This window comes from Nomascus leucogenys, chromosome 13 (assembly GCF_006542625.1).
Source record: "Nomascus leucogenys isolate Asia chromosome 13, Asia_NLE_v1, whole genome shotgun sequence".
Lineage (NCBI taxonomy): Eukaryota > Metazoa > Chordata > Mammalia > Primates > Hylobatidae > Nomascus > Nomascus leucogenys.
In genome coordinates this window covers 28,236,623-28,255,048 of record NC_044393.1, presented here as the reverse complement: position 1 = coordinate 28,255,048, position 18,426 = coordinate 28,236,623, and the positions used below count along the sequence as shown (strand labels likewise).

The following is an 18,426-nucleotide window of genomic DNA, read 5'->3' as shown; positions in this document are numbered from 1 at the left end:
CCCCAGTGCCTGAAGAAATGGATACAGCTTTTCTTAAGCCCCGGGGATAAAATTGTGGTCAGTCTTCAATTGCTTCATTCTGCATGCTTTGCCTTCCTCTGCATGCAAGGAGCAATAATAGTTCCTACGTTTACCTGTGGATAGCACTCTTCAAAGAACCTCCATATGATTATCTCCTTGAATCTCTACACCCATTGAGGTAGATGATACTGATCTCTTTCCTGTTTTTTTTTTTGTTTTGTTTTGTTTTTTTGGAGACAGGGTCTCTTGCTCTGTTGCCCAAGCTGGAGTACAGTGGTACAATCATAGTTCACTGCAGCCTTGAACCCCTGGGCTCAAGTGATTCTCCGGCCTCAGCCTCCTGAGTAGCTAGGACCACAGGTGTGTGTCACTGTGCCTGGCTAATTATTTATTTATTTATTTGAGACAGAGTTTCACTCTTGTTGCCCAGGCTGGAGTGCAATGACGTGATCTCGGCTCACTGCAACCTCTGCCTCCCAGGTTCAAGAGATTCTCCTGCCTCAGCCTCCTGAATAGCTGGGATTACAGGGATGCACCACCATGCCCAGTTAATTTTGTACTTTTAGTCTAGACGAGGTTTCACCATGTTGGTCAGGCTGGCCTCTAACTCCTGATCTCAGGTGATCTGCCCGCTTCGGCCTCTCAAAATGCTGGGATTACAGGTGTGAGCCACCGTGCCCAGCCTAATTTTTTATTTTTATTTTTACTTTTTGAGACAGAGTTTCACTCTTTCGCCCTGGCTGGAATGTAGTGACGCAATCTCTGCTCACTGCAACCTCCGCCTGGGTTCAAGTGATTCTCTTGCCTCAGCCTCCCCAGTAGCTGGAATTACAGGCCCTTGGCACCACACCCGGCTAATTTCTGTGTTTTTAGTAGAGACAGGGTTTCACCATTTTGGCCAGGCTGGTCTTGAACTCCTGGCCTTAAGTGATCCACCTGCCTTGGCCTCCCAAAGTGCTGGGATTACAGGCGTGAGCTACCTAGCGCAGCTCTATATTTTTATTTGTTTATTTATTTATTTTTTTTGAGATGGAGTCTCGCTCTGTCGCCCAGGCTGGAGTACAGTGGTGCAATCTCGGCTCACTGCAAGCTCCGCCTCCCAAGTTCACGCCATTCTCCTGTCTCAGCCTCCCAAGTAGCTGGGACTACAGGTGCCCAACACCACGCCCGGCTAATTTTTTGTGTTTTTAGTAGAGACAGGGTTTCATCATGTTAGCCAGGATGGTCTCGATCTCCTAACCTCGTGATCCACCCGCCTCGGCCTCCCAAAGTGCTGGGATTACAGGTGTGAGCCACCGTGCCTGGCCTATATTTTTATTTTTTGTAGAGATGAGATCTCACTATGTTGCCCAGGCTGGCTTCAAACTCCTGGCCTCACTCAAGTGATCCTCTCACCTTGGCCTTCCAAAGTACTGGGATTACAGGTGTGAGCCACCGTGCCTGGCCTATATTTTTATTTTTTGTAGAGATGAGATCTCACTATGTTGCCCAGGCTGGCTTCAAACTCCTGGCCTCACTCAAGTGATCCTCTCACCTTGGCCTTCCAAAGTACTGGGATTACAGGTGTGAGCCGTTGCACCTGGCCTCTTTTCTGTTTTTATTTCCATTTTGCCAGTGAGAAGGCTGAGGTTATCTCTTTTTTTTTTTGAGACATAGTCTTGCTCTGTTGCCCAGGCTGGAGTGCAATGGCATGATCTCTGCTCACTGCAACCTCCACTTCCCATGTTCAAGCGTTTCTCCTGCCTCAGCCTCCTGAGTGGCTGGGATTACTGGTGCACACCACCACGCCTGGCTAATTTTTGGATTTTTACTAGAGATGGAGTTTTGCCATTTTGGCCAGGGTGTTCTTGAATGGACGTCAGGTGTTCCACCCACCTCAGCCTCCCAAAGTGCTGGGATTACCAGTGTGAGCCACTGGGCCTGGCCATGTTATATCATTTAACAAGCATTTGACCACCATGTTAAGGGCACTGCTTGCTAGATGCTGGGGATGCCTATGAGGAGTTCATTGCCTCTTGGGAGAGATCTGCTTAGATAGGCAGTTTGAGTGTAGAGTGATGAATGCTGTGGCCCAGAGGGTAGGTTAGGTTGCCATGGGAGAATGCAGGTGTGAAGGAAGTCCTTCAGGGAAGTTCCAATGGCTAATCCTGGTCATGAAGGACCAGGAAGAGAAAGCAGCTTGTTTGGCCGGGTGCAGTGGCTCATGCCTGTAATCCCAGCACTTTGGGAGGCTGAGGGGGGCAGATCACCTGAGGTCAGGAGTTCGAGACCACCCTGGCCAACATGGTGAAACTAGAGACTAGCCTGTCTCTAGTAAAAATACAAAAATTAGCCTGGTATGGTGGCGTGCTCCTGTAATTCCAGCTACTCGGGAGGCTGAGTCAGGAGAACCGCTTGAACCCGGGAGACAGAGGTTGCAGTGAGCCAAGATTGTGCCATTGCACTCCAGCCTAGGTGGACAGTGCAAGACTCCGTCAAAAAAAAACCCAAAAAACAGCTCGTTTATACAAAGGCCCTGGAGGTCGGAACTGCAGGGAGTTTGGATGTTGCAGGAGTATGGGCGGTAAGAACAGTAATAACCTTTTTTTCTTTTTTTTTTTTTTTGTGACGCAGTCTCGCTCTGTCTCCCAGGCTGGAGTGCAGTGGCGGGATCTTGGCTCACTCTAACCTCCACCTGCTGGGTTCAAGCAGTTCTCTTTCCTCAGCCTCCTGAGTAGCTAGGACTACAGGCATGCACCACCATGCCTTGCTAATTTTTTGTATTTTTAGTAGAGACAGGGTTTCACCATGTTGGCTAGGCTGGTCTCGATCTCCTGACCTCGTGATCCGCCTGCCTCTGCCTCCCAAAGTGGTGGGATTGCAGGTGTGAGCCATGGCGCCCAGCCCCTGCTCCCCCCCCCCCCCCTTTTTTTTTTATACACAGTTTTGCTCTTGTTGCCCAGTCCAGAGTGCAGTGGCTCGATCTCAGCTCACTGCAACCTCCGCCTCCTGGGTTCAGGCAATTTTCCTGCCTCAGCCTCCTGAGTAGCTGGGATTACAGGCATCTGTCACCATGCCCAGCTAATTTTTTTTTTTTTTTCGAGACGGAGTCTTGCTCTGTCGCCCAGGCTGGAGTGCAGTGGCGCGGTCTCGGCTCACTGCAAGCTCCGCCTCCCAGGTTCACGCCATTCTCCTGCCTCAGCCTCTCCGAGTAGCTGGGACTACAGGCGCCTGCCACCATGCCTGGCTAATTTTTTGTATTTTTAGTAGAGATGGGGTTTCACTGTGGTCTCGATCTCCTGACCTCATGATCCGCCCGCGTCGGCCTCCCAAAGTGCTGGGATTACAAGCGTGAGCCACCGCGCCCGGCCTGCCCAGCTAATTTTTTGTGTGTTTAGTAGAGATGGGTTTTCACCACATTGGCCAGGCTGGTCTCGAATTCCTGACCTCAGGTGATCTGCCCGCCTCTGCCTCCCAAAATGCTAGAATTACAGGCATGAGCCACCATGCCCAGCAAGAACAGTAATAACCCTGCAGGCTTATTGTGTGCCATGCTCTGCTAAATAACTTTTTTTTTTTTTGACGGAGTCTCGCTCTGTCATCCCGGCTGGAGTGCAATGGTGTGATCCCAGCTCACTGCAACCTCTGCCTTTTGGGTTCAAGCGATTCTCCTTCCTCAGCCTCCCCTGTAGGTGGGATTACAGGCGCATGCCACCATGCCTGGCTAATTCTTGTGTTTTTAGTAGAGGCGGGATTTCACCATGTTGACAAGGCTGGTCTCAAACTCCTGACCTCAGGTGATCTGCCTGCCTCAGCCTCCCAAAGTGCTGGGATTACAGGTGTGAGCCACCGGGCCTGGCCTGTGTTAAGTAACTTTTATCTTCACAACACCTATACGATGGTTTGAAGTAGGTGCTGGTGATATCCTCATTTTACAGATGGGGAGCCTGAAGCTCAGAGAGGAAATGACTTGTGCAAGTTTATCTGGAAAGTGGTGGGGCTGGGGTCCAAACTCAGGCACTCTTATTCCAGAGTTCTGGCTCATAACCAGTGTGTCCCACAGCCCCTCTGCTAAAGCTTGCCTGCTTCTCTCCTTTTAAGCTCCAAAGGAGAGTTTCTTTTGGCTTGGTTATAATGGCTAACTCACTAATGGCCAACTCACTAATGGCCCAAATGCTGCACTGAGTACTTTGAATATGGTTCTGTAGGGGAGCCACTGAATTGTTTTTTTTGTTTTGTTTTGTTTTTGTTTTTTGAGACAGAGCCTTGCTCTGTTGCCCAGGCTGGACTGCAGTGGCGCGATCTTGGCTCACTGCAACCTCTGCCTCCTGGGTTCAAGCGATTCTCCTGCCTCAGCCTCCTGAGTAGCTGGAATTACAGGCGTGTGCCACCATGCCCGGCTAATTTTTGTATTTTTAGTAGAGGCGAGGTTTCACCATGTTGGCCAGGCTGGCCTTGAACTCCTGACCTTGTGATCCACCTGCCTCGGCCTCCCAAAGTGTTGGGATTACAGGCGTGAGCCACTGCGCCTGGCCTGAGCTGTTTTAAAATAGAAATCTTATGATCATACTTACATTTTAGAAATATCACTGTAGTAGCAGTGATGAAGATTAGCAACGGTGTAATTAACTGGAGTCAGCCTTACCTCGGTTCGATTCCTTGTCCCAATACCTGGCTAGCCTTGGTATTTGGGAAACTTACTTTGTGAACCTCAGTTTTCACATCCATAAAATGGGAATAATCCTCATTACAAACCTAAGAGGTAGACACTAAATGGGCTGATATAGTTATATATATATATATGTATATATCTTAGAATAGTATATACATATATATCTTAGAATAGTGTATATGTATATCTTAGGATAGTGTATATATATATAGTATATATATATCTTAGAAGTATATATATATCTTAGAAGTATATATATATATATATCTTAGAATAGTATTTGTCATAAAATAACCACTGAGAAGATGTCATCTCATGAGACAGTATTGATTTGGATCTGGGGAAGGTGTAGCTGGAGGCTTGGAGCTCTGTCAAGAGCTATTGGAGTAATCAAGATTAGAACTGATGCAGGGCTGAACTGGGCATCCACTTGGCAATGGCCGAGACTTAGAAGCAGGTCCTAGAAAATGGTGTCCGAGTGTGGGAGATGAGGGAGGGAGAAGGAGGTAAGGGAAGTGCCCATTTTTCTAATATGGCACACTTGCCAATCTTGAGGCCTTATTCTTTGATGGGGACAAAAGGAGAAGGAACTTGTAAGGGTAAGATGATTAGCTCAGTGAAATTGAGTAATATGCCAAAGGTCATACAGCAGATACATTTTAGGGCCAACCCTGGCACAGGCCCTTTCCACTGCTTCTGGGAAAATCCACTGATTTAATCGACTCATTCTCAGTAGTTTGGAATGAGTAAACTCAACTCATTTTTGCTGTCTCTTTGCATTTTAATTATGGAAGGAAAAGCTTGACTCTTGGAGAAAGCATTTCAAGTATCTGCGAAGAAAGTGGGGGAAGTTTTGAGGCCTCTTTCTTTCTTCACTCTTTTTTTTTTTTTGAGACGGAGTCTTGCTCTGTCGCCGGGCTGGAGTGCAGTGGCTCGATGGCGGCTTATTGCAACCTCCGCCTTCTGGGCTCAAGCAATTCTCCTGCCTCAGCCTCTTGAGTAACTGGGATTACAGGCACCTGCCACCATGCCCGGCTAATTTTTTGTATTTTTAGTAGAGACGGGGTTTCACCATGTTGGCCAGGCTGGTCTCAAACTGCTGAACTCTGGTGATCCGCCTTCCTTGACCTCCCATAGTGTTGGGATTACAGGCGTGAGCCACCATGCCTGGCCTCTTCCCTCTTTTCATTCTTACCTTCCCCTCCTTCCTTCCTTTCTTTTTCTTCCTCCTTACCTCTTCTGCCTTTCCTCCCTCCTTCCCTACCTTGTCAAGTAAAGGGACTAATTCCCTTTCTTCTAGTGTGACCTGGGAAGAGGTCCCACTTGAATCAATTTGTCACTTCCCTAGGACTAAAGATACGCTCTTTATGCACTTTAGTGTATTGGATATTATTTGTTAATTTTTAATAATATTGACTGGAATTCTTTGTGTCTGATGTCCTTTTTGCTAGTATACCACCATTGCCATCACCAGTACCATTTAGAGTTTGCTATGCTAAGCACTTGACATCCATTAGCTCACTTATTCTTCACAACAACCCTAGGAAATTGGGGCTGTTGATCCCATTTTACAGCTGGGCAAACAGGCTCAGTGATTTTTCTTGTTGTCACTCAGCCAACAATGCCTAGAGCCAGAATTGGTTAGAATCTGAGTCTAAAACCTGTCTGTGCACCTATCCCTAGGCACTCCCTGGCCTTTCTCCACGGCAGAACTTTGGCAAAAGGTCCTCTTGGAGGCTTCTTCCTGGGAGACCCAGGTATCACTGGACAAGCTAAAATTGTTTATGCTTTCCTGGGACAGCAGCATGGGCTGCGGGAAGTCTCAACCTTCTAGGCTCAGGCTGTGTGTGGGGAAAGCTCCTTTCTGCCAGATTCTTTGCCTCTAGTCGTTCCCTTTGCTTAGAAGTCACTTCCTTTAGATCTCCTTCTTGTCATCTAGTTCTCTGTTCAGACCTCAGTTCCTCGGAGAGTCCTTTCTTTTTCTTTTTTTTTTCTTTTTTTTTTTTTGAGACAGTCTCTCTCTGTCACCCAGGCTGGAGTACAGTGGCACGATCTCGGCTCACTGCAACCTCCACCTCCTGGGTTCAAGCAATTCTCCTGCCTCAGCCTCCCAAGTAGGTGGGACTACAGGCGCCCACCACCAAGCCTGGCTAATTTTTGTATTTTTAGTAGAGACGGGGTTTCACCATATTGGCCAGGCTGGTCTCGAACTCCTGACCTCAGGTGATCCGCCTGCCTCGGCCTCCCAAAGCGATGGGAGTACAGGCATGAGCCACCGCGCCCGTCTTGAGAGTCCTTTCTAACAGCCGTATCTAAAATAGTCCTTCCCATGTCGCTGGTTCACGTTATTTTGTTGTTTTTCCCACAATTACTTATCTCTGTGAGAAATAATCTTTATATGCTCGTGCGGCGCAGTGGCTCATGCCTGTAATCCCAGCACTTTGGGAGACCGAGGTGGGCGGATCACCGGAGGTCAGGAGTTCGAGACCAGCCTGGCCAACATGGAGAAACACTGTCTCTACTAAAAATACAAAAATTAGCCAGGCGTGGTGGTGCACACCTGTAATCCCAGCTACTGGGGAGGGTGAGACAGGAGATACTTGAACCTGGGAGGCGGAGGTTGCAGAGAGCCAAGATCACACCTTGCACTCCAGGCTGGGCGACAAGAGCGGGACTCTGTGTCAAAAAAAAAAAAAAAAAAAGGCCAGGCGCAGTGGCTCACACCTGTAATCTCAGCACTTTGGGAGGCCGAGGTGGGTGGATCACCTGAGGTCGGGAGTTCGAGACCAGCCTGACCAACATGGAGAAACCCCTTCTCTACTAAAAATACAAAAATTAGCCGGGCGTGGTGGCACATACCTGTAATCCCAGCTACCAGGAGGCTGAAGCAGGAGAATCGCTTGAACCTGGGAGATGGAGGTTGCAGTGAGCTGAGATCGTGCCACTGCACTCAAGCCTGGGCAACAAGAGCGAAACTCCGTCTAAAAAAAAAAAAATGACCCTTATATATGTGCTTATCTTGTTTCTTAGCTGCCTTCCTCACTAGAGAACAGGGTCCAGGTACCTTGTCCTCCCATTATTTATCTGTCTCCAGTACCTGGCACACAGCAGGCACTCAGTGAATATTTCTTGAATGAGGGGGGCATAAAGATTTAAGCTGGTCTTTCACCTGAAGTGTCCCTCAATTTAAAGTGGTTGTATTGAGTTAAAAGGCACTGTCACCCTTTAATGGAGGTTGAATCCAAGCCTTGTGGTAAGCACCATTAGATTATCCCAAAGCCTGCTCTGTAGTTTCTGGTGGTTGGCATTTTATTCCTTGAGAGTCCCAGAGACTTTTTTTCCTCGAAAGTTCCAGAGTTTATTTCCCTCTACCCCTGTCCCAGAGGGCAAGACTTCCAGTTACTATAGCGACAGTACTCTTTTGCCTCTCCCAAAATAAAACCCAGAGTCTTTGTCAGTACAACATTATCTGTAAATGTGACATGAATTCAGAAAACGTGGGTGCAGTGTCTCATGCCTGTAATCTCAGCACTTTGGGAGGCTGAGGCGGGCAAATCACCTGAGACCAGCTGGCCAACATGGCAATACCCTGTCTCTACTAAAAATACAAAAATTAGCTGGGTGTGGTAGTGTGCTCCTGTAATCCCAGCTACTTGGGAGGCTGAGGCAGGAAAATCACTTGAACCCAGGAGGAGGAGGTTTCAGTGAGCTGAGATTGCACCATTGCACTGCAGCCTGGGGACAGAGCGAGACTCTGTCTAAAAAAAAAAAAAAAAAAAAAAAGAAAAATCTGCTATCATTTATTGAGTACCTACTTTTTTTTTTTTTTTGAGACGAATCTCACTCTGATGCCTGGGCTGGAGTGCAGTGGCGACATCTTGGCTCACTGCAACCTTCATCTCCTGGTTCAAGCAATTTCTTCTGCCTCACCCTCCTGAGTAGCTGGGATTATAGGTGTGTGCCATGACGCCTGGCTAATTTTTGTATTTTTTTAGTAGAGACAGGGTTTCACCATGTTGGCCAGGCTGGTCTCAAATTCCTGACCTTGAGTGATCTGCCCACTTTGCCCTCCCAAAGTGCTGGGATTATAGGTGTGAGCCACTGTGCCCAGCTGACTACCTACTTTGTGTTAGACATTTTAATAGGGGTTTTGCAGACCTTTCTCATTTAATTCTCATAGCACCCACGATAGGGGCCATTATCCCCATATCATAAGTGAAGAAAGAGCTCAACAATGTAGCTTGTAAATAAAGTTGGGGTAAGAATCAACTCAGGAGCTACTGGGCTGAGGTTCGATTGCTGGCTCAGCTCCTTACTATGTGAGTGTCCTTCACTTTCTTTTTCCTTATCTTTATAATGGGGATTAATATAGTACTTCTGTGATTTTTGTAAGAATTAAATTAGTTAATATATGTAAGGTTAATTATTATAAATTTTTTTTTTTTGAGACAGTCTCACTCTGTCGCCCAGGCTGGAGTGCAGTCGTGCGATCTCAACTCACTGCAACCTCCACCTCCAGGGTTCAAGTGATTGTTCTGCCTCAGCCTCCTGAGTAGCTGGGACTACAGGTGCACACCACCATACCCAGCTAATTTTTGTATTTTTTTAGTGGAGACGGGGTTTTGCTATGTTTACCTGGATGGTCTCGATCTCTTGACCTCATGATCCGCCTGCCTTGGCCTCTCAAAGTGCTGGGATTGCAGGCGTAAGCCACCGCGCCCAGACTATAAATTTTTTTTTATGTGGGTTTCGTTAGTTTGCATAAGGGTATTTTACATCTACTCTCTTTTTGTAAGGTTAGTTTATATCTTTATCATAGTAGTAGCTTAATAGCATTCTTTATTTAATTTATCACATATTTGTTAAGTTTATAATGTAGTCCTACTGTATTGAATTTTGATTATTCTCTTGTTTTTTAATGGATGAACTACATCCAGTTTGCCCAGAATCTTATGTAAAGAGCTATTGGTTTTTCTCATTTTTACAAATGATTTATTTTTATCCTGGACTGTATTCTTCAGCTCGAAATCCTGAAATGGCTGAGTCCAAGAGTATAAGCAGTTCCACAGCTTGTTCTTTGCTTCTAGATTAAGGTATAAAAAGATGGCCATGGTCAGGACCCCAGGAGGTGTTCTGGTGTACCTGTTTCCCCGCAGCTGGACCAGTGTTAGGTTTTGTCTTTTCTAAATAATTAAGTATTTCTGCTTGTTACAAAACGGTGTGATAATTCTGACACAACATTTGAAAAGCATCCGGTTGCTTTATCTTCCTGTATTCAAGTTATGTTTATATCTAAAGATATAAATATAAGCATAGCAACGACTTTGGTCAGAGAAAGAGGAAGGACCTTTGAGAAGTACTTTGTCTACTTCTGTGGACATCCTGTTACTTTTGGTAAGAGGGATTTCTCCTGCCTCGGAGGACCTTGAAATTGGCTAGCACCTCTGCATGTCAGTTTCCTCCCTGTAACTTAATTTTACTTGTATACCATGGTAACATTATATTAGTCCTAATTATGTCATCTGGCAGTTGTGAAGATCCAGTAAATAGTAAAATAGTATAAGAATTAAATTCTTGCATTTAAAAATTTTGCAGGTTTTTTTTGGATTTTTTGTAGAGATGAGATTTCACCAAGTTGCCCAGGCTGGTCTTGAACTCGTAGACTCAAGCTACCTGCCCCTTGGCCTCCCAAAATGCTGGGATTACAGGCATGGGCCTATACTCAGCCTCCCAAAGTGCTGGGATTATAGGCATGAGCCAGTGTACCTGGCCAAAAATTTACATATTTAAATAACATTTAAAAAAATATGGGCTGGGCATGGTGGCTCATGCCTGTAATCCCAGCACTTTGGGAGGCCAAGGTGGCTGGATCATTTGTGGTCAGGAATTCAAGACCAGCCTGGCCAACATGGTGAAACTCTGTCTCTACTAAAAATACAAAAATTAGCTGGGCAGTAGTGGCATATGCCTGTAATCATAGCTACTCAGGAGACTGAGGCGGGAGAATTGCTTGAGCCTAGGAGGCAGAGGTTACAGTGAGCTGAGATCGTGCCACTGCACTCCAGTCTGGGAGACAGAGTGAGACCCTGTCTCAAAAAAAAAAAAGAAAACATGAAGAAACATAAAGAAGCAACCCCACCACCATAATAAAATAAAATTTTACCTTCTAAATAATTCCTGCTGACAATTACTTCTGTGGTGGTTTTTTTTTGTTTTTGTTTTTTGGTTTTTTTTTTTTTTTTGAGATGTAATCTGGCTCTGTCACCCAGACTGGTTTGCAGTGGCGCGATGTGAGCTCACTGCAACCTCCGCCTCCCGGGTTCAAGCGATTCGGTCCTGCCTCAGCCTCCTGAGTACCTGGGATTACAGGTGCCTGCCACCACGCCCGGCTAATTTTTGTATTTCTAGTAGAGATGGGGTTTCACCATGTTGCCCTGGCTGGTCTCGAACACCTGACCTCAGGCGATCCACTTGCCTCGGCCTCCCATAGTGCTGGGATTACAGGCGTGAGCCACTGCACCTGGCCTTTTTTTTTTTTTTGAGACAGGTCTGGCTCTGTTGCCCAGGCTAGAGTGCTGTGGTACAATCTCCGCTGACTGTGACCTCTTCCTTCTGGGCTCAAACCATCCTCCTACCTCAGCCTCCCAAGTAGTTGGGACTATAGACACGCACTACCATGCCCGGCTAATTTTTTTGTATTTTTTTGTAGAGATGGGATTTCACCATGTTGTCTAGGCTGATCTTGAACTCCTGAGCTCAAGCAATCCACCTACCATAGCCTCCCAAAGTGCTGGGATTACAGGCGTGAGCCACTGTGCCTGGCCCATTGTTCCTTTTAATAGCTGTAGTGGCATGATTGTAGCTTATTGCAGCCTCAAACTCCTGGGCTCAAAGAATCCCACCTCAGCCTCCCGAGTGGCTGAGACACAATCAACTTTTGATGTATGTTTTGGTTGCAGAAATTGCAAAGCTGTATTAATTGTTGTTATAGATAATTTGCTAGGCTTTGAGGGTATGTCTTCATTATAAGTTACTGGCTGTGGGATTGTTGGGCAGAGAGTATGTTTTTGTAGGTGGTTCCAAATTGCCTCTAGAAAGCTTTTCTAGTTTATGCTTTTGGTAGAAGCATTTGAGCATGGTCTTTTCTCCTCACCCCTGCAAACACTACCTTCAAATTTTTGCCAAATTTGAGAAGTGAAAAATTTGTTATTTTAATTTGCATTTCCTTTAATTTAGGGTGATGTTATGTGTATGTATTATCACGTTCATTAGACCTTTGTATCTGTACTCGACCTCCAAATCTGTCAGTTCTTACAGTTTGCGCTTTTTTTTTTTTTTTTTGAGACGGAGTCTCGCTCTTGTTGCCCAGGCTGGAGGGCAATGACGTGATCTCAGCTCACCGCAACCTCCGCCTCCCGGGTTCAAGCGATTCTCCTGCCTCAGCCTCCCGAGTAGCTGGGATTACAGGCAGGCACCACCACGCCCAGCTAATTTGGTATTTTTAGTAGAGGTGGGGTTTCTCCATGTTGGTGAGGCTGGTCTTGAACTCCCGACCTCAGGTGATCCATCCTCCTCGGCCTCCCAAATTGCTGGGATTATAGGCGTGAGCCATCGTGCCTGGCCCACTTTGTGCATTTTAAAGTAAGTTGTGCCAGGCGCGGTGGTTCACGCCCATAATCCAAAATCCCAGCACTTTGGTTGGCTGAGGCGGGTGGATCACCTGAGGTCGGAAGTTCAAAACCAGCCTGACCAACATGGAGAAACCCCGTCTCTACTAAAAATACCAAATTAGCTGGGCGTGGTGGTGCATGCCTGTAATCCCAGCTACTCGGGAGGCTGAGACAGGAGAATCGCTTGAACCCGGGAGGCAGAGGTTGCAGTGAGCTGAGATCATGCCATTGCACTCCAGCCTGGGCGACAGAGCGAGACTCCATCTCAAAAAAAAAAAAAAAAAAAAAAAAAAAAAAGAGTAAGTTGTTTGACTTTTTTGTCCTTGGTTTGTATGCACTCTTTGTTAATAATGGAAGTTAGCTCTTTGTCATATGGGTTGCAGTTATTTTCTCCCAGTTTGTCGTTTGTGAAAGTGCCCTTTAAACTGTGCTGCACAGTGCATTTCAAGCTTTCATTGTCATTGATGCAGGGGACATTGACGAATACTGTATTTAAGGAAATAAACTAGGCCCTGTGTCTCCTGTGTAGCAGCGAGTTCCCATTGTAGGGAAATTTGAATGTAAAGGAGTAATTTGAAATCCTGCCAAGGTCTTTTAAAATGGAATCCTATGTGAATACAGATTGCATGAGTTTTTTAAATTCTCTCCATGTCCATATTGAACATGTTCCCTTTTCCTCTTTTTCTGGAAGCTGGTGATTTTTGGAAGAAAAAGCTAAGGCCCTGAAGAAAAGTTAAAAGCTATGGAATCTTTAGCCCTATTGCATCTTCAGAAAAATTGTGTTTAAAACTAAATGAAAGAAGTAAAAATGTACTATTTATGTAATTTTTCTGAAATCCCTGCTTCTGTATTGAACTCTTTTTTATTCTTTAGTAGATATTGTCAATTTAAATAGATACTTTCAGATGATTTCCCCTCTGCTCCTCCCCTCACCCTTTGCTAGAGCTCATTCTTGTCTTCTCAGTGTTTGCGTTTGTCTTGCTGGGTGGACTAGAGCTGGAACTGAGTTGGATTCCTAATTTTCAGCATTTCCAGCATAGTGACTTACTGATAATACTTGTTAGTGGTTTGTTGGGTGAATTAATGTGAATTTAAAAACAAACTCTGCCACCTCAGAGGGGTGGAGGGGAAACTGGTAATGGGATGGGAAGGCCAGTTTTGTGTTCTGTGTGATACCAGAGAGTGAAACTTCAAACAGATGGATCAGAGTTACAATGAAACACGTTTTAGTTCATACGTAGCAAGAATTCTGAGGATTCAGCCTCAAGAGGAATTGGTTTTCTTGAGCTTTTGGGAATAATTTGCTCATCTTCATTCATTCACTGCCTTGCTCCCTCACTCCTACATTTTAATGGAAGGCCTCCTGGGGTGCCTGGGGGAAAGTAATGAAGAAACAATTAATTCAGAAGTCAGGCCAACCTGGGCTTTTGTTCTGGGGCCTGTCACTTAGCACCTGAACTTTAACCAAGTTACTTTAAGCCTAGTTTCCTCATCTGTGATATAACATAGTTATTAACAGCTACTAACTATGTAGTTCTTACTTTGTGCCGGTCCTGAGCTCTTTAAATGGATTATGTATTTTAATCCTCACATCCACTGCCTGGAGATAGATATTATTATTATCACCATCCCTATTTTACAGAGAGGAAAATAATTTACACAAATTCATTCAGCTAATAAGGGGTTAAATAATTTATATAAATTCATTCAGTTAATGATGAGTGGGGCTGGGGATTCAAGGCCAAGCATTTAACCCCGTTACATTAAACTCCGTTACTTTGGTAAAAGAAGACTGTCAGGCTACATAGAGCCTGACAAATAATAGCAGCTCAGTGAGTGTTAAGTTTCATCCTGCTTTCTTGTTGGGCATCACCTTTTTATATAATCCGGGAGGGGAAATTAATAATCAGAATATTACTTGGTATGAATGAAGTCAGAGAACAAGATAATTTGACGTGGTATTGGCTGGGCGCAGTAGCTCACGCTTGTAATCCCAGCACTTTGGGAGGCCGAGGTGGGCGGATCACGAGGTCAGGAGATCGAGACCATCCTGGCTAACATAGTGAGACCCTGTCTATACTAAAAATACAAAAAAAAAAAAAAATTTGACGTGGTATTTCAGGCAAGCCAAAATGAAGACCTTTCTACTGATTGGGTTATACCTGTATGTCAGATTTTTTTTTTTTTTTTGAGACAGAGTCTTGCTCTGTCACCCAGGTAGGAGTGCAGTGGCTTGATCTTGGCTCACTGAAACTCCCACCTCCTGGGTTCAAGCAATTCTCATGCCTCAGCTTCCTGAGTATCTGGGATTGCAGGCGCGCACCACCATGCCTGGCTAATTTTTGTAATTTTAGTAAAGACAGGATTTTACCATGTTGGCCAGGCTGGTCTGGAACTCCTGACTTCGAGTGATCAGCTGCCTCGGCCTCCCAAAGTGCTGTGATTACTAGTGTGAGCTACCGCGCCCGGCCATGTGTATGTCAGATTTGATATCTCATTTTCTTAGAGAATGTTTGGTAAAGGCTGTCAAACCTCTGACACTTCCTTTCCTAGGGTCCAAATAGTTAGAACACTCTTGCCAACACAGCTTTTCAGTTTATTAAGTTTCATCTTCCTTAATTACAGCTGTCAACCATTTCTGCCTCAGTTTGCTTTGCTTTATGTGTTTCCCAATATCAGCCCTTCAGAATTTTTTTTTTTTTTTTTTTAAGACGGAGTCTCGCTCTGTTGCCAGGCTGGAATGCGGTGGCATGATCTCAGCTCACTGCAACCTCTGCCTGCCAGGTTCAAGTGATTTTTTTGCCTCAGCCTCCCGAGTAGCTGGGACTACAGGTGCGTGCCACCACGCCCAGCTAATTTTTGTATTTTTAGTAGAGATGGGGTTTCACCATGTTGGCTAGGATTGTCTCGATCTCTTGACCTTGTGATCCTCCCACCTCAGCCTCCCAAAGTGCTGGGACTACAGGCATGAGCCACTGCGCCCAGCCTGGAATGGGTTGTTTAATAGATAGCTTATTGTCCTTCACATGTATAATCCTTCACATTATACACTTATGAAAAATTTTCATTGTGAAAAACTAAAATTTAGGAAAGTATTTAAGAAGAAAGGAACAATCACCAATAACCTGTAACTTATTTTTTTCTTCCTGTCTTTACAAAAAGAATCAGTGGCTGGATACCATGGCTCATGCCTCTAATTCCAGCACTTTGGGAGGCTGAGTCAGGAGGATCACTTGAACCTGGGAGTTTGAGACCAGCCCAGACAAACATAGCAAGACCCTGTCTCTACCAAAGAACAAATCAGCTGGGTGTGGTGGCTTGCACCTGTAGTCCCAGGTGCTTGGGAGGCTGAGTAGGGAGGATCACATGAGCCCAGGAGGTCGAGGCTACAGTGATCCGGGTTTGAGCCACTATAGACCAGCCTGAGTGACAGAGTGAGCAAGATCTTGTCTCCAAAAAAATAAATTCATACGAGTTTTTTTCTTTTCTTTTCTCCCCCCCACCTCCTTTTTTTTTTGAGACAGAGTTTCACGCTTGTTGCCCAGGCTAGAATGTAATGGTGCGATCTTGGCTCACTGGAACCTCCACCTCCTGGGTTCAAGTGATTCTCCTGCCTCAGCCTCCCAAGTAGCTGGAATTATAGGCATGTGCCACCATGCCCAGCTAATTTTGTATTTTTAGTAGAGACGGGGTTTCTCCATGTTGGTTAGGCTGGTCTCAAACTCCTGACCTCAGGTGATCCGGCAGCCTCGGCCTCCCGAAGTTCTGGGATTATAGGCATGAGCCACCACCGCTGGCCTTTTTTTTTTTTTTTTTTTAAAGAGACAGGTTCTTGCTCTGTCACTCAGGCTGGAGTACAGTAGCACAATCATAGTTCACTGCAGTCTCGACCTCCTGGGCTCAAGTGATCCTCCTGCCTCAGCCTTTTCAGTAGCTGGGATTATAAGCCTGAGCCACCTCATCTGGCTGTGTATGAGTTTTAATGTGAGCTCCATGTGGTACAATTTTGCATCCTGCCTTTTTATGTAATATATTGCAAGCAAATTCTTCATAAAATGTGCTGCTATTAAACATTAGATATGAGTACTCCTGTGATTTTTTTCCATATTCATTTATTGCAGAGAAAGTGTTCTGGTAGGAGGCAGGCATTTCTCTGGCAGTGCTCTGGCATCGCTTGGGCAGTGTAGGCTGTCAAGAGCCAAAGTATAGGGCTGGATGCAGTGGCTCGTTCCTGTAATCCCATAATCCCAGCACTTTGGGAGGCCCAGGCGGGAGGATTGCTTGAACCCAGGAGTTTGAGACCAGCCTAGGAACACAGATGCTGTCTCTGCAAAAAAAGAAAAAAAAGCTGGGTGTGCTGATGCATGCCTGTGATTCCAGCTACTCGGGAGGCTGAGGCAGGAGTATTGCTTGAGCCCAGGAGTTTGAGGCTGCAGTGAGCTATGATAGCGCCACTGCATTCCAGCCTGGACAACAGAATGAGACCCTGTCAAAAAATAATTTTAAAAAGTCCAGAGTTTGGTGGGAGGAAGGAGTTAGGCTGGGGTAAGTCTGCTGTAAGGAAGTGGTCTGTTCAAGTGCCCTTAGAGCTCAGAGTGGCTACATGTCCATCAGAACCACCACTAGAGTCCTCATTTAGGACTCTGCAGATTAATAGATTAATTACCTCAGTGATCCCAAGAAGTGTTCTTTTGTTTTTTCTTTTTCGAGACGGAGTCTTGCTCTGTCACCCAGGCTGGAGTGCAGTGGCGTGATCTCGGCTCACTGCAACCTCTGCCTCCCAGGTTCAAGCTATTCTCCTGCCTCAGCCTCCTAAGTAGGTGGGATTACAGGTGCCCGCCACCGTGCGCAGCTAATTTTGTATTTTTAGTAGAGATGGGGTTTCACCATGTTGGCCAGACTGGTCTCGAACTCCTGACCTCATGATCCGCCTGCCTCGGCCTCCCAAAGTGTTGGGATTACAGGCTTGAGTCACCACACCCAGCCGGAAGTGTTCTTTTATGGGGGCCATTTTTCTTGTAAATGGCCTAATCCAGTACACCCTTTTTTTCCATCAAAAGGAAATTGGCTTTACTGTTTGGTTCTGATCAGAAATATAAATTTTATTCATTGCAGCACAAGTACACAAGAAGGATTGAGAAAGGAGAGATTCAAATTGTGACTTCAGATTCAAAAGCAATTAAAGGAATTAAACGAGAATAATTTTACTGTTTTATTTTTTTTTTTTTTGAGACGGAGTCTTGCTCTGTCGCCCAGGCTGGAGTGCAGTGGCGCAATCTCGGCTCACTGCCAGCTCCGCCTCCCGGTTTCACGCCATTCTCCTGCCTCAGCCTCTCCGAGTAGCTGGGACTACAGGCGCCCGCCACCACGCCCGGCTAATTTTTTGTATTTTTAGTGGAGACCGGGTTTCACCGTGGTCTCGATCTCCTGACCTCGTGATCCGCCCGCCTTGGCCTCCCAAAGTGCTGGGATTACAAGCGTGAGCCACCGCGCCCGGCAATTTTACTGTTTTATTGTTCTATGATTAAAAAAAGAAAATCTGGGTAAAACTTATAGGAAAATACAAATGATCAGAATGGACTCAAGAAGTAGGAAATATAGCTGGGCGTGGTGGCAGGCGCCTGTAATCCCAGCTACTTGGGAGGCTGAGGCAGGAGAATCACTTGAACCCGAGAAGCAGAGGTTGTAGTGAGCCGAGATTGTGCCATTGCACTCCAGCCTGGGCAACAAGAGCAAGACTCCTTCTCAAAAAACAAACCAACAAATAAAAAAAGAAGTAGGAAATATACATAGATCAAAGAAAGTATAGACAATTCTGGGCGCAGTGGTTCACGCCTGTAATATCAGCACTTTGGGAGGTTGATGTGGGCAGATCACTTGAGGTCAAGTGTTTGATACCAGCCTGGCCAACATGGTGAAACCCAGTCTCTAATCAAAATACAAAAATTAGCTGGGTGTGGTGGCGCGCACCTGTAATCTCAGCTACTCAGGAGGCCTAGGCTCCAGAATTGCTTGAACCTGGGAGGTGGAGGATACAGTGAGCTGAGATGGTACCACTGCACTCAGCCTGGGCGACAGAGTATG

The 18,426-nt window shown here is 45.8% G+C and overlaps 1 protein-coding gene across 1 annotated transcript in view; it reads left to right on the top strand.

The window, feature by feature from the left end:
• Positions 1–18,426, top strand: part of PHF20 (PHD finger protein 20) — a 177,071-nt gene that overhangs the window by 15,806 nt on the left and 142,839 nt on the right. The window lies entirely within an intron of this gene.